This window comes from Anabrus simplex, chromosome 5, assembly GCF_040414725.1.
Source record: "Anabrus simplex isolate iqAnaSimp1 chromosome 5, ASM4041472v1, whole genome shotgun sequence".
In the NCBI taxonomy this organism is placed as follows: Eukaryota; Metazoa; Arthropoda; class Insecta; order Orthoptera; family Tettigoniidae; genus Anabrus; species Anabrus simplex.
The window spans coordinates 383113393-383130153 of record NC_090269.1 but is presented as its reverse complement, the minus strand read 5'-3'; positions in this window follow the sequence as shown (position 1 = coordinate 383130153).

Below are 16761 nucleotides of genomic sequence, written 5' to 3'. Positions count from 1 at the left end.
CCCCCCCCTTTTTCACTTTATTTGTTATTTATGAATTATATAACTAATTTCAGATGGGGAAACCCAACCGGTGGGCTAAGGAGGTTAATAAAATGCCATTAAGGTTGTGAGGATATACTAAAGACAATGGGTTGGGATATAGTACCATATCTGAAGTACTTATTTGATTATTGTTTGGTCGGAGGAGCTATACCAGATGAATGGAGAGTTGCTATAGTAGCCCCTGTGTATAAAGGAAAGGGTGATAGACATAAAGCTGAAAATTACAGGCCAGTAAGTTTGACATGCATTGTATGTAAGCTTTGGGAAAGCATTCTTTCTGATTATATTAGACATGTTTGTGAAATTAATAACTGGTTCGATAGAAGGCAATTCGGTTTTAGGAAAGGTTACTCCACTGAAGCTCAACTTATAGGATTCCAGCAAGATATAGCAGATATCTTGGATTCAGGAGGTCAAATGAACTGTATCGCGATTGACCTGTCTAAGGCATTTGATAGGGTGGATCATGGGAGACTACTGGCAAAAATGAGTGCAATTGGATTAGACAAAAGAGTGACTGAATGGGTTGCTATATTTCTAGAAAATAGATCTCAGAGAATTAGAGTAGGTGAAGCTTTATCTGACCCTGTAATAATTAAGAGGAGAATTCCTCAAGGTAGTATTATCGGACCTTTATGTTTTCTTATATATATACATGATATGAGTAAAGGAGTGGAATCGGAGGTAAGGCTTTTTGCGGATGATGTTATTCTCTATAGAGTGATAAATAAGTTACAAGATTGTGAGCAACTGCAACGTGACCTCGAAAATGTTGTGAGATGGACAGCAGGCAATGGTATGTTGATAAACGGGGTTAAAAGTCAGGTTGTAAGTTTCACAAATAGAAAAAGTCCTCTCAGTTTTAATTACTGCATTGATGGGGTGAAAGTTCCTTTTGGGGATCATTGTAAGTATCTGGGTGTTAATATAAGGAAAGATCTTCATTGGGGTAATCACATAAATGGGATTGTAAATAAAGGGTACAGATCACTGCACATGGTTATGAGGGTGTTTAGGGGTTGTAGTAAGGATGTAAAGGAGAGTGCATATAAGTCTCTCGTAAGACCCCAACTAGAGTATGGTTCCAGTGTATGGGACCCTCACCAGGATTACTTGATTCAAGAACTGGAAAAAATCCAAAGAAAAGCTGCTCGATTTGTTCTGGGTGATTTCCGACAAAAGAGTAGCGTTACAAAAATGTTGTAAAGTATGGGTTGGGATGAATTGAGAGAAAGAAGAAGAGCTGCTCGACTAAGTGGTATGTTCCGAGCTGTCAGCGGAGAGATGGGGTGGAATGACATTAGTAGACGAATAAGTTTGAATGGCGTTTATAAAAGTAGGAAAGAACACAATATGAAGATAAAGTTGGAATTCAAGAGGACAAACTGGGGCAAATATTCATTTATAGGAAGGGGAGTTAGGGATTGGAATAAATTACCAAGGGAGATGTTCAATAAATTTCCAATTTCTTTGAAATCGTTTAGGAAAAGGCTAGGAAAGCAACAGATAGGGAATCTGCCACCTGGGCGACTGCCCTAAATGCAGATCAGTATTGATTGATTGATTGATTGATTGATTGATTGATTGATTGATTGATTGATTGATTGATTGATTGATTGATTGATTGATTGATTGATTGATTGATTGATTGATTGATTGATTGATTGATTGATTGATTGATTAATTGATTGAGGAACAAGATAATGGGTCACGAACGTGCATGTAAAGAGTTTAATATCCCTCCAGCAAAACTGAATACAAGAATACAAGAAAACTGTTCTCATAAATGGCCTTGAGTTAATCACTGTAGGGAAAGTGATCGGTAAGGTTAGAAAAGAAAAAATATATTAAAATTTTATGTACTTGTAATAAATTTGATGGGGGGCGAAATTACGAACACATTTTTGGTAGTTTAGATTTGTAGTGTTTATATTAAATATTGACTACCTTATGTTATAACAGTTTCACTGTAACTTACCCGTATGTGGAGAATGCACTTAGTAATATACAGTATACACCAATTTCTAGCCTTGTCCGTAATATTCCTGAATTTCTACACGCCCTAATCTCCTGATGGGTAGAAATATGGGTCCTCTACATTACCGTGGAATATTCAACATGGTTTGAAGTTCATCGTACTCCCAATTTATCCATTGTTTCGTACATTGAACGATTACGGTAGAATCCTTTAAAGGCAAATAATTTGTTCGTGAGACATTCTGTCCTTACAGTTTATGTCTTCTTCACACCTGGAAGGAAATGTTGGTAAATTCGTTATATGCGTGCAGTAGATGAAAGAAAAAAGTTTCGTGGATATCGGGTAATCAGTGAACAACATCTCTTAACGAAGTTTTCGACTTGCGCTAAAACCACGGCGAACCACACACACGCCGTTAGAGATTGCTCCAGATGTCTTCAATATCCACTGGCCCTCACGCCGCCATGAGCCTGATATTAAATGAAAAACTCACAAAGGCTGTTCCCCTTTCCCTTCAGGACCGTGCGGTCTCTCTGGACTAGCAACGTTATGAAGTAGCACACAAGACCAGGAGTTCCATTGTGATCCCCTCTCAATGGATACCGCAGAGCGATGAAATGAGCTTTCATTTTCATTCTACTGTTGGTTCTGTAGTATGGTGGTTCATATCCAGCGTCGGGGAGTAACTGAGTGTTCGTAATTCAGTTATATGTAACGATCACATTCATGGCCATTTTCATGTGTAATTTATTCCTTGAAGTAAAATTGTACTCGTTATATTCTTGTTAGCCAACGGCCGTAGCCGTGTTGAAACACCGGATCCCGTGAGATCTCCGAAGTTAAGCAACATTGGGCGTGGTCAGGAGTTTGGATGGGTTGCCACGCGCTGTTGGTGGAGGGGGGGCGTAAGGGAACGGAGGAGCGGAAAGGAACTGGCCACCCTACCGCACGTAAACTCCGGCTCAGGAACACCTCTGCGGAGGTTCGGACCTGCCTTCGGGCAGATTAGCCCTTACATTACCTTACCATATTCTTGTTAACTAATATTCATCGCACGAAAGTAGAAATGTGAAGAAATAAATTATGAACAAGGTAACATTAAATTTCTTCATACACCTCGTAATTCAGAATTATGTAATTTTACAGGAGAGACAATAAACGTTCCATGACCTCAAATGAAGACCTGTTTGTCGCCATAAAATTCATCTCGTGACTACATATACATGTAAATTTAATTAATATATACTTTATAATTCGATCAAATGTGAAGTTACCAGTTTTTTAGTTTTCAGTTTAACACATTTTAAGTCACTTACGAGGTTTTTAAATTAAAAATGTGGAATGAAAATTTACAAGTCCACAATTTTGTATCATAATTTTTACCTACCAATATAGTCCGCCCTGTGGCCGTGATCGTTAAGTCCTTGAAGTCTATAAGATCTGACACCGTGGTTATCTGAATGTTGGCCGGCAGGGTAGGGGAGGTTGTGGTATACAATTCATAATCACTAGACTGCGTGCCAAAAGCCTGGATTAAATTCCGAACCATTCCACTACGGTGTGAGGGCATCCGACGCTGTTGATTCTGGTTCTCATCATGGTCATCATCATCCTCCCAGACCTAGACTGGCACGTCATCAATGGATGTCAAGTAGAAAGATCTGCAACAGGTGAGCCGAACCTGTCCTCGGATACTCCCGGAATTAAAAGATATACGATAAAGAAAGGCCTGCCAATGTACTGATTGTTGATTCGTAATGTTTTTAGAAAAAGTAACACTGAAGAGAAAATCGAGGATTGCACATATTGTAGTTATTTATAGACTAGCGAATGTACCCGTGCTTCGCTACGGTATTCTACATTGTATTCGAATATCGAAGTAAATAGTGTACATGCAGTAAATAAGATTGTTTTAAAATTGCATGTCTCTTAGCGTTATCCGAAAAAGAGCATGGGGTGGTCCCCGTACGTTGTTTCCAATGTAAAGTGTTTGTTACGGATTTGTGATATAACGGCAGGCTCACTTGCCTACTGCAATTCACAATCGAGTTGGGAAGTTTACATTATATTTGCAGGCCCCATTGCCTACTACGCGGACAGAATCGATTTGGGGAGTTTTCGTTAAAATGGCAACCCCCCTTTCCTACTTCCAGACAGATTACAGTTGAGGAGTTTCTATTATAATGGTAGGCAATTACCCTACTATCACTCGAAATTGAGTTGTGCAGTTATCATTATAATGCCAGGCCCATTTTCCTACTGCCAGCCAGCTTACTGCCAGTCTCACCAAGTTGGTGAGTTTCCATCAAAATAGCAGGCCACTATGCCTAAAGCCAGTCACATTTTAGATGAGGACATTTCTTTATAATGGCGGGCACCCTTGCCTACTGCCAAACACAATCGGGTGGGGGAGTTTAAAAAAAACTGCATGCTCACTTGCCTTCTGCAAGTCAAATCGAGAAGTGAACTATTCATTACAATTGTAGGCCTTCTTTACTAATGACAGTTACACAGCCGTCAAAAAGTAATCCACAATTTACGGTTCAGTTTATAGCAATGCATAACTGAAATACCTTTTTCCTAAGTGAGGCTTTCCGCCTTATGTCATTATTTACCCAATGGACAGATGAGAAAGTGCTTGTTTAATTGGATTATATAACCTCTATCGTATGTACTAACTTTGGTTGTCACATAGCATGCCAGGAATACATTCTCGCCGACACTCAGTAAGATACATACTGTATAACGTGGAAAAATAGTCCTATATTCTGCTCCCCAACGTTCGCATAAATCCAACATAAGTCCAACCCCTCGTCCACGTCGTGGGGGACGGGCAACGGTACGAAGTAGGGGATAGCATGTAAGGGTGAAATACAGCGGGGACCTTGTGTACCCCAGAACCGCTACGGTAGCTGTGAAGGCCTTATAGGAACTCTGAAAAGTAACGGCTGACGGGGCTCTGGTGAAGTCCTTAACGGCAACTGAGGCGGAGAAGGCGACCTTTGGTACGGCAAAGTTGGCGGAGGAGGAAACCCTTCCTCTAGGGGTAAAATAAAGAGGAAAACCATTGTCTTGTGGTGAAGATTGATCTTCAAAGGCTAAGGGAGACTACCCCTACAGAAAGTAGCAGGCTTGGAGGCGTAGGTGGCTGCCAAGTCACCAAGCAAGGTTGCTGTGGGCCAATAGCAGGCACAACCTTAAATTACGTTATTACAGAAACATAAACAACATTCGCAAAAGGCACGGTCATGCAAGTTAACATTATACATGCGCCAAAGTCAGAAGAAAGTCATATTATGTAATACTAAACTTCCAAACATTCGCTATTAAATCGAAAATCTTCAAAATATGCATTATGCTTGAATTTACTGCTAACAAGGCCAAAACATGCAAACATGCTGGGAAAGTTAACGGTTATTTGGAACTGCTAAGCCATAAAACGAATATTTTCTACGTTTGAGAAGAGTAACCAGTTTATTTGAAACATGCATTTGCATGGAAAATCATGCTGTAATAATGAATCTAAACTTCTTTATTCATTAAGTTACTATAATTTTAAACGTTTTGATGTCATTTAGTGTGTTGTTTCCAGTCACTAAGTTAAACTTTATTTAATAAATATTAGAATATGTGTAGTTTAGTATATTATTGTTGTGATTGGGTAATATGTCAGGTTCATGTCCCTTCCTTTCTGAATAATAATACATGTATTGCAGGCATATAGCCATAAAGAAATAGAGGAAAAGTGAAGTACGTATATATAAATGCATGGGTAGGGGTACAGTGGGGCTCCCACGCCACAGGGAGTTCCTCAAGTAGGTATACTATTTTTCTCCTGCATAAGCACCAGAGGTCATTGACCCCTATAGTGTACCTAGGCGGGTTCTGACCCCGAGGTCATTTACCCGAGGACATTGACCCTTAGTATAGTAGAAGTGCTAGGCCAATTTGTGGATTTTTGCGTGACAGCAAGCCTAACCACACAGTAGCTATCTCGAGGGCCCTATCCTTACTTTAACGGATAGTTGCCCTTCCCGACGCCTAAGAGAGCAAGACTAACCTAACATCCGCCATCTTGAAGATGGCTATCCTTAGTTTTACGGAAGGATGCCCTTCCCGACGCCAATTGCACAAGATGGCGACTATACACAGCTCCTTTTGAGACAGCCTAGGGGCACTTGCGCAAGATGGTTCCTACAAATAGGCTCTTATGAGACACCCTGGGGATGTTTGCGCAAGATGGCGGCTATCTAATTGCACAAGATGGCGGTTGCTCTTCTGAGACGGCTTATGGGTGCTTGCGCAAGATGGCCACTATACATAGACGCTTAAGACACTCCTTATGGACGCTTGCACAAGATGGCTGCTATACATGGGCTCTTATGAGACAGCCTAGGGGCGCCTGGGCAAGATGGCTGCTATACATAAGCTATTATGAGATTCCCTATGGACGCTTGCGCAAGATGGCGGCTATGTAATTGCACAAGATGGCGGCTGCTCTTATGAGACTCCCTGGGGCGCTTGGGCAAGATGGCGGCTATCAAATTGCACAAGATGGCGGCTGCTATTATGAGACGGCCAATGGGCGATTGCGCAAGATGGACGCCGTACATAGGCCCTTATGAGAGGCCCTAGGGAGCTTGCGCAAGATGGCGGCTGTATATAGGCTCTTATGCGACGGCCATGGGCGATTGCAGAAGATGGCGTCTATACACAGGCTAATATCGAAAAAGCTTGCTTGGAAGCTACTGCGCAAGATGGCGGCTATACACTGGCTCTTATGAGATATCTATGGGGGATTGTGCAAGATGGCCTCTATATATAGGGTCTTCTGGAAGATGTTGTCCATGGGTGATTGCAAAAAATGGCGGCTATACATTGGGTTTTATGAGACGGCTATGGGCGATTGTGCAAAATGGCGAGTATTCATAGGCTCTTATGAGACGGCCAAGGGCGCTTGCGCAAGATGGCGGCTGCTATTGTGAATAAAGCTGGCGGAGGGGTCCTACTGCACAAGATGGTGGCTATACCCAGGCTCTTATGAAGAAAGCTAGCTTAGAGGCTATTGCATACGATGGTGGCTGCTCTTATGGAAAAAGCAGGCAGATGGGGCTGCTGAACAAGATGGCGTCTATACATAGCCCCTTATGGCCTCTTCCTCCTCCGAAGTGACACTGCCGCCCTCCTCCTCTTCCTCCTCCTTATCCGTATAGCAAGAGGACTAAAGGGCACCTCCTAATAGCAAAAGGGCCAATAGAAGAAAGAACACCTCATCTTCATCGGTAGGGCAAAAGGGCAAAAGGGCACTCCTTCTAGCGAAAGGGCAAATGGGCAAAAAGATCACTTCATCGTCATCTGTAGGGCAAAAGGGCAAAAATGCTACTCTTTCTGGCAAAAGGGCACCTCATCCTAGCAAAAGGGCACCTCCTATTAGCAAAACGGCTAAAGGCCAAAGGGACTGCTCCTCCTCCTAGCAAAAGGGCAAAAGTGCTCTTCCCTAGCTGTATTGAAAAAGAGCTCTTCCTCCAGGCAAAAGGGCTAAAGGGCACCTCTTCCTCGAAAAAGCGCCCCTCCTTCTGGCAAAACATAAGTTTTCGATTCAGGAGAAAGTGGTAGGAGGAAGAGGCGGTTAGGAGAAGGTAATACATTTTTCAGCATGCACAAATATTGTAGGATAAGCAAATGCTGTATCCGCCAAGACAAAACAGGTTCAATCTAGTTACAGAATGCAATTGTAAAAATATAGAATTGACATGCTGTATGTCTTTATCGGACAAGACAAAACATGTTGACTATTAAACAGAAAACTTTTACCAGTACTATGCTTCGTCAAGACATGTTACAATCAGCACACACTAGAATTGATTGTAGAACAAGACGAAACATGTTGGCTATCCGTGTTCAGAACAGAAACATATATAATGCAAAACCTTATTAGATTAATCTCTCTGTTGATACAATCGCAATCTTATGCAATCAGCGCGCACATATAGAATTGTAAAATGTTGTATATCACCATCCGACATACTTCTTCTTAATCACTGCAGATAAAATTATTACTACTGCCCCCATTATTGCCTAGCTAAGCCCAGCTAGTGAGCGAGAGATCCCAAGGGGGACCGTTCGTTCATTGGCTATTGTTTTCTAGAGGCATTTAAGGAAAAAGGGTTGATGACCAAGCCAGAAAAAAAATTTCAAACAACACTCTAACATTTATTAACACAAGCAAATCACAAGCAAGAATATTCTTGCTGATATTACTTTCTTTTACATTGAACTTTCATAATATCCATTTCTTCCTCAGGCTTTGAGAAGCACGTATTTCTTAATGGACAGCCTTACTGGTCTGCAACGAAAATCAAAGAAAAATTAGGCCTACCGCCTTTTAAAAATCAAAATAATCGACTGAAAGGAATTCAAAAACTTCACAAAGAGGTTCACAAAATAACTCGATAATTGTCTTGCTAATATTTTTACAATAAAGTACTTAAAGGCTTCATGACTTTAAAGTAGCCTCAACATGTGGTTTAAGCTGAATTCTACTAAGTTTTATCATTTAAAGTATTTAACATAGGTCAATAACACCAGTATAAACTATAATAGAAAATCGAAATTAATTTCAAAAACTTCAAAATGAATTAATTGTTATTCTTATTATTATTAATCCCTCTCCTTATTTTATTAACACGTTCTTCACCATCACACGATCGTGTTTCTAATTAATTTCTCCTGCATCATTCACTTAGCAATTGCCATTTACTTTCCAAAATAATTATTTTCCTATTAATTATTGTGACTCATTATCACCAGAATTCAAAGTAATTATGCAGCTAGTGAACATCTACTTCTGATCTTTGCGTGGCATTTACGTTTCAAATTAATTTTTAAATATTTCAAAATGCAAATATAAATGTGTTAGAAAACTGTGATATCCACGTGTGAGCTAGTTAATAATAGTTTACTTTCCAAATCGATTGCCTTTGTGAAAATAACGAGATAATCTTTCCTTTCACGTTCATCAACAAAATAAATTCTTCCTAGTCTTCCTCGACTTAAACTTATCAAAATTTTCCCTTCAGGGCACGAAAATTACTTCTTAAGGTAGCACACAACGATGAATGTAATCTGCGTCGTCACTAGCACCCGACCAGATCAAGTTAAATTGAACAAACATGAAACAAGAAAAATACACATATTTACACACACACACACACTCATTCATACTGGGAAACACGTATTTTATATAAAATATTTACATCGAATCCTGTCCCTGCAAGTTTACCTTTGACTTTTAGAATGGTCAGGTCACGTCATATCCAGTAGGAGATAATTTGTGTACAGAAATTATTTTTAACATTTGACCAGTGATCGAAGTTAGGGATATTACGTCGGTAGGAATGCTTCTCATACAGATGGAAATCATCTAACTTTTGAAATTATAATTGACTAGCAAATGTACCCGTGCTTCGCTACGGTATTCTACATTGTACACGGATATCGACGTAAAGACTGTGCGTGCAGCAAATGAGATTGTTTTAAAATTGCATGTCTCTTAGCCTTATCCGAGAAATAGCATGGGGAGGTCCACATACGTTGTTTCCAATGTAAAGTGAGGGTTGCGGAGTTGTGATGATAACGGCAGGCTCACTTGCCTACTGCCATTCACAATCGAGTTGACAAGTTTACATTATAATTGCAGGCCCCAATGCCTACTGCGCGGTCACAATCGATTTGGGGAGTTTTAGTTACAATGGCAGACCCATTTCCTACTTTCAGACAGGTTACAGTTGAGGAGTTTTTATTATAATACCAGGCAACTTCCCTACCACCAGTCAAAATTGAGTTGTGCAGTTATCATTATAATGACAGTCCATTTTTACTGCTGCTAGCCAGCTTACTGCCAGTCACACAGAGTTAGTGAGTTTCCATGAAAATAGCAGGCCACTATGCCTAATGCTAGTCAAATTTTAGATTGGAACATTTGTTTATAATGGCGGGCACCCTGGCCTAGAGCCACACACAATAGAGTAGGGGACTTTCGAACAAAACTGCATGATCCCTTGCCTTCTGCAAGACAAATCGAAAAGTGAATTATTCGTTAAAATGGTAGGCCCTCCTTACTAATGCCAGTTACACAGGAGTTGGAGAAGGACCCCATTCCTACTGCCAGCAGTCAAAGTCGGTGTAGGGAGTACTGATTAGAATAGCAGACACACCCTTTCTCGATCGCTACAAATCGACATCAATGAATATATAGAGATGGACATACAAAAGTATATAAATATTTACAATATTGCAGACCTTCATTTACAGATTAACTGCTGCTAAACGGTACGTCATATCGACAAAGGATTGTACCGTAAGGCGCAGTATTTAGCGATCTAAATGGCTGGTCCTATGATATTTTTTCGCATCTAATCTATTCATGGGTCACATTGAATCAGAAACGTTGAATAGGTTGAAATTTGTGTAAGAATATCTTACATTGCATTACTTTTCGGATAATTATGTGACATAGCATTTGGCTCACATATGGGTACTGGGTGGGCCAATGTTCGTGTAGAGTTTGATCATACTATCTTTCCTGTAAGTGATTGAAATGATGCACATGAGAAGAAAAGGTTTAGAAATTAATTTCCATTAAGGCAGATAGATTTCCATTAAGTTTGGTTGTGTGTATTTTGAGGGAGTGCAAAATCACGGTCTCGGTTTCGTATAAACCCCCAATTAGTTCAGGGATTTAGAAACAATATTTGCCCTAAAACCTAACCAAAGGACAAGTGGATTCTAAATATGAAGTTTGATGGAAATATATCCAGTAGTTTTCAAGTTAGAGAAAGACAAACAGACCAACAAACAAACAAACAAACAAAGAAACAAACAAACAAACTAACAGACACCAAGGAAACCTACCGTCGGACAGATGGATGCTATATATAAAGTTTGGTTCAAATATCTTGTTAGTTTTCAAGTTGTAAGAAGTACGCTTTACACGCACCCGCTCTTGCGTTAAGTCCGCTGGGATTTGTACCGAAAAACGGTCCGTTAATGATATCTCCCTTACTAAATCCTGTTATCGAAATGATGCACATGAGAAAAAAAGGTTTAGAAATTAATTTTCATTAAGGCAGGTTGATTTCCATTAAGTTCGGTTGTGTATACATTGAGGGAGTGCAAAATCACGGTTTCGGTTTCGTAAAAATCCCCACTCAGTTCAGGGATTTAGAAACGATATTTGCGCTAAAACCTACCCAAGGACAGGTGGATTCTAAATATGAAGTTTGGTGGAAATATATATTTAGTAGTTTTCAAGTTATAGAAGGACAGACAAACAGACAAACAGACAACAGACAAACAAACAGACAGACACCAAAGCTAAAAATGATGCAGATGGTCATTATTACACCTGAAACGGAAATGGAAATTTCACCAAAATAATCAATGTACAGACACACGGTCGTTATGACTTTATTTATATAGATGACGGATAAGCATGGGCACGTTGAAAAGTGCAGACTTCCATTTCGAGATTCATATCTCCTAAACGGTTTATGATATCAAGAAACGGTTTGCGCCATCAGACGCCCCATTTATCGCTCTAAATGTTTGTTTCTAAACCATATCCTCGTATCTCCCATATTAAGGGGGTAAATTGAGTTCAAATTTTGAATAGGGGGAAATTTGGGTGCATTTTTAACATTTTACATTACATTTTGCCTACTTATGTATAAGCTAGAATCATGCAATTTGGTTCACATATGTCCTTTAATCGTGCCAATGTGCGCACCTAACGCGATGATCCTATCATTCTTATAAGTGTGTCAAACAATGAAATATACTTGTAAAAATCACCAAATTTACGAACAATCCAGAAATACGGCCAAATTTAACGTATAAGGGAGAGAGATAAGACAAAATGTCACAGGACCAAAGTTGTAGATCACTCCGAATTGAAGTGACATTGTGCCAACCGTTTTGTGATACGACTTACCGTTTAGCCAAAAATAGCTCAAAAGGAATGTCTGCACAGTCATTAAAATTGCCTCCATATTTCGATATCTTTGGGGGTAAAAAGTGAAAAATTTGAACATTTTGGAATTTTCCCGTCGGTTAGGGACCAAAAGCTATAATTTCACCAAATTTCAATTGTCTACCTCGTCTGGCAGGTTGTGCCGCCATCTTGATTTGGGGGGATAGGGGATAAAAATGAGGAAATTCCCGAAAATTTTTAAGCCCACGAAACCTATAGGTTATCGTTTTGGATATACTATACGACTGTGTTCTTATGCTGAGCCAAAAATTTGAGCCCCACCAGCGTGCCCCCTTCAGGGAATTTTGAGAACTTCCGATTTTTCTAGGGATCCTGGGGTCATCAGTTACCCTCGTACCAAGTTTCAAATTTCTGAGATTTCAGGAAGTGCCCCATTAATTCACGTCTTTTTTCATTTTTAAATATTTATATATACATCTCTCCAGCCCGACTTGCTTTTATATATATAGATGACGGATAAGCATGAGCACGTTGAAAAGTGTAGACTTCCACTTCGAGATTCATATCTCCTACACGGTTTATGATATTAAGAAACGGTTTGGGCCATCAAACGCCTCATTTATCCCTCTACATGTTTGTTTCTAAACCATATCCTCGTATCTCCCATATTAAGGGGGTAAATTGAGTTCAAATTTTGAATAGGGTGAAATTTGGGTGCATTTTTAACATTTTACATTACGTTTTGCCTACTTATGTATAAGCTAGAATTATGAAATTTGGTACACAGATGTCCCTTAATCGTCCCAATGTGCGTACCCAACGTGATGATCCTATCATTCCTACAAGTGTGTCAAACAATGAAATATACTTGTAAAAATCACCAAATTTACGAACAATCCAGAAATACGGCCAAATTTAACGTATAAGGGAGAGAGATACGACAAAATGTCACAGGACCAAAGTTGTAGATCACTCCGAATTGAAGCGACATTGTGCCATCTGTTTTGTGATACGACTTACCGTTTAGCCAAAAAATAGCTCAAAAGGAATGTCTGCACAGTCATTAAAATTGCCTCCATATTTCGATATCTTTGGGGGTAAAAAGTGAAAAATTTGAACATCTTGGAATTTTCCCGTCATTTAGGGACCAAAAGCTATAATTTCACCAAATTTCAATTGTCTACCTCGTCTGGCAGGTTGTGCCGCCATCTTGATTTGGGGGTTAGGGGATAAAAATGAGGAAATTCCCGAAAATTTTTAAGCCCATGAAACCTATAGGTTATCGTTTTGGATATACTATACGACTGTGTTCTTATGCTGAGTCCAAAATTTGAGCCCCCCAGCGTGCCCCCTTCAGGGAATTTTGAGAATTTCCGATTTTTCTAGGGATCCTGGGGTCATCAGTTTCCCTCGTACCAAGTTTCAAATTTCTGAGATTTCTGGAAGTGCCTCATTAATTCACGACTTTTTTCATTTTTAAATATTTATATATACAACGCTCCAGCCCGACTTGCTATTATATATATAGATGACGGATAAGCATGAGCACGTTGAAAAGTGCAGACTTCCACTTCGAGATTCATATCTCCTAAACGGTTTATGATATTAAGAAACGGTTTGCGCCATCAGACGCCTCATTTATCGCTCTAAATGTTTGTTTCTAAACCATATCCTCGTATCTCCCATATTAAGGGGGTAAATTGAGTTCAAATTGTGAATATGGTGAAATTTGGGTGCATTTTTAACATTTTACATTACATTTTGCCTACTTATGTATAACCTAGAATCATGAAATTTGGTACACGTATGTCCCTTAATCGTGCCAATGTACGCACCTAACGCGATGATCCTATCGTTCTTATAAGAGTGTCAAACAATGAAATATACTTGTAAGAATCACCAAATTTACGAACAATCCAGAAATACGGCCAAATTTAACGTATAAGGGAGAGATATACGACAAAATGTCACAGGACCAAAGTTGTAGATCACTCCGAATTGAAGCGACATTGTGCCATCCGTTTTGTGATACGACTTACCGTTTAGCCAAAAAATAGCTCAAAAGGTATGTCTGCACAGTCATTAAAATTGCCTCCATATTTCGATATCTTTGGGGGTAAAAAGTGAAAAATTTGAACATTTTGGAATTTTTCCGTCTGTTAGGGACCAAAAGCTATAATTTCACCAAATTTCAATTGTCTACCTCGTCTGGCAGGTTGTGCCGCCATCTTGATTTGGGGGGATAGGGGATAAAAATGAGGAAATTCCCGAAAATTTTTAAGCCCACGAAACCTATAGGTTATCGTTTTGGATATACTATACGACTGTGTTCTTATGCTGAGCCCAAAATTTGAGCCCCACCAGCGTGCCCCCTTCAGGAAATTTTGAGAATTTCCGATTTTTCTAGGGATCCTGGGGTCATCAGTTTCCCTCGTACCAAGTTTCAAATTTCTGAGATTTCAGGAAGTGCCTCATTAATTCACGCCTTTTTTCATTTTTAAATATGTATTTATACATCTCTCCAGCCCGACTTGCTTTTATATATATAGATGACGGATAAGCATGAGCACGTTGAAAAGTGTAGACTTCCACTTCGAGATTCATATCTCCTAAACGGTTTATGATATTAAGAAACGGATTGCGCCATCAGACGCCTCATTTATCGCTCTAAATGTTTGTTTCGAAACCATATCCTCGTATCTCCCATATTAAGGGGGTAAATTGAGTTCAAATGTTGAATAGGGTAAAATTTGGGTGCATTTTTAACATTTTACATTACATTTTGCCTACTTATGTATACGCTAGATACATGAAATTTGGTACATATATGTCCCTTAATCGTGCCAATGTGCGCACCTAACGCGATGATCCTATCATTGTTATAAGTGTGTCAAACAATGAAATATACTTGTAAAAATCACCAAATTTACGAACAATCCAGAAATACGGCCAAATTTAACGTATAAGGGAGAGAGATAAGACAAAATGTCAGAGGACCAAAGTTGTAGACCACTCCAAATTGAAGCGACATTGTGCCATCCGTTTTGTGATACGACTTACCGTTTAGCCAAAAATAGCTCAAAAGGAATGTCTGCACAGTCATTAAAATTGCGTCCATATTTCGATATCTTTGGGGGTAAAAAGTGAAAAATTTGAACATTTTGGAATTTTTCCGTCTGTTAGGGACCAAAAGCTATAATTTCACCAAATTTCAATTGTCTACCTCGTCTGGCAGGTTGTGCCGCCATCTTGATTTGGGGGGATAGGGGATAAAAATGAGGAAATTCCCGAAAATTTTTAAGCCCACGAAACCTATAGGTTATCGTTTTGGATATACTATACGACTGTGTTCTTATGCTGAGCCCAAAATTTGAGCCCCACCAGCGTGCCCCCTTCAGGAAATTTTGAGAATTTCCGATTTTTCTAGGGATCCTGGGGTCATCAGTTTCCCTCGTACCAAGTTTCAAATTTCTGAGATTTCAGGAAGTGCCTCATTAATTCACGCCTTTTTTCATTTTTAAATATGTATTTATACATCTCTCCAGCCCGACTTGCTTTTATATATATAGATGACGGATAAGCATGAGCACGTTGAAAAGTGTAGACTTCCACTTCGAGATTCATATCTCCTAAACGGTTTATGATATTAAGAAACGGTTTGCGCCATCAGACGCCTCATTTACCGCTCTAAATGTTTGTTTCTAAACCATATCCTCGTATCTCCCATATTAAGGGGGTAAATTGAGTTCAAATGTTGAATAGGGTAAAATTTGGGTGCATTTTTAACATTTTACATTACATTTTGCCTACTTATGTATACGCTAGATACATGAAATTTGGTACATATATGTCCCTTAATCGTGCCAATGTGCGCACCTAACGCGATGATCCTATCATTGTTATAAGTGTGTCAAACAATGAAATATACTTGTAAAAATCACCAAATTTACGAACAATCCAGAAATACGGCCAAATTTAACGTATAAGGGAGAGAGATAAGACAAAATGTCAGAGGACCAAAGTTGTAGACCACTCCAAATTAAAGCGACATTGTGCCATCCGTTTTGTGATACGACTTACCGTTTAGCCAAAAATAGCTCAAAAGGAATGTCTGCACAGTCATTAAAATTGCCTCCATATTTCGATATCTTTGGGGGTAAAAAGTGAAAAATTTGAACATTTTGGAATTTTCCCGTCGGTTAGGGACCAAAAGCTATAATTTCACCAAATTTCAATTGTCTACCTCGTCTGGCAGGTTGTGCCGCCATCTTGATTTGGGGGGATAGGGGATAAAAATGAGGAAATTCCCGAAAATTTTTAAGCCCACGAAAACTATAGGTTATCGTTTTGGATATACTATACGACTGTGTTCTTATGCTGAGCCCAAAATTTGAGCCCCCCCAGCGTGCCCCCTTCAGGGAATTTTGAGAATTTCCGATTTTTCTAGGGATCCTGGGGTCATCAGTTTCCCTCGTACCAAGTTTCAAATTTATGGGATTTATGGAAGTGCCTCATTAATTCACGTCTTTTTTCATTTTTAAATATTTATATATACATCGCTCCAGCCCGACTTGCTTTTGTATATATAGACTAAAATATTTTACTCTAAGTGCGTCCGTCTCCCTGCTCTCAATAGACGCACCTCTTCCATTATTTCTCCACGAAATAAGCAATGATTTGAGAAGGTTTGTTTACAGTAACAGACATTGGTCCGTTCTTTTTAATGTCGAAAGCATTCCTTAGCAAACAA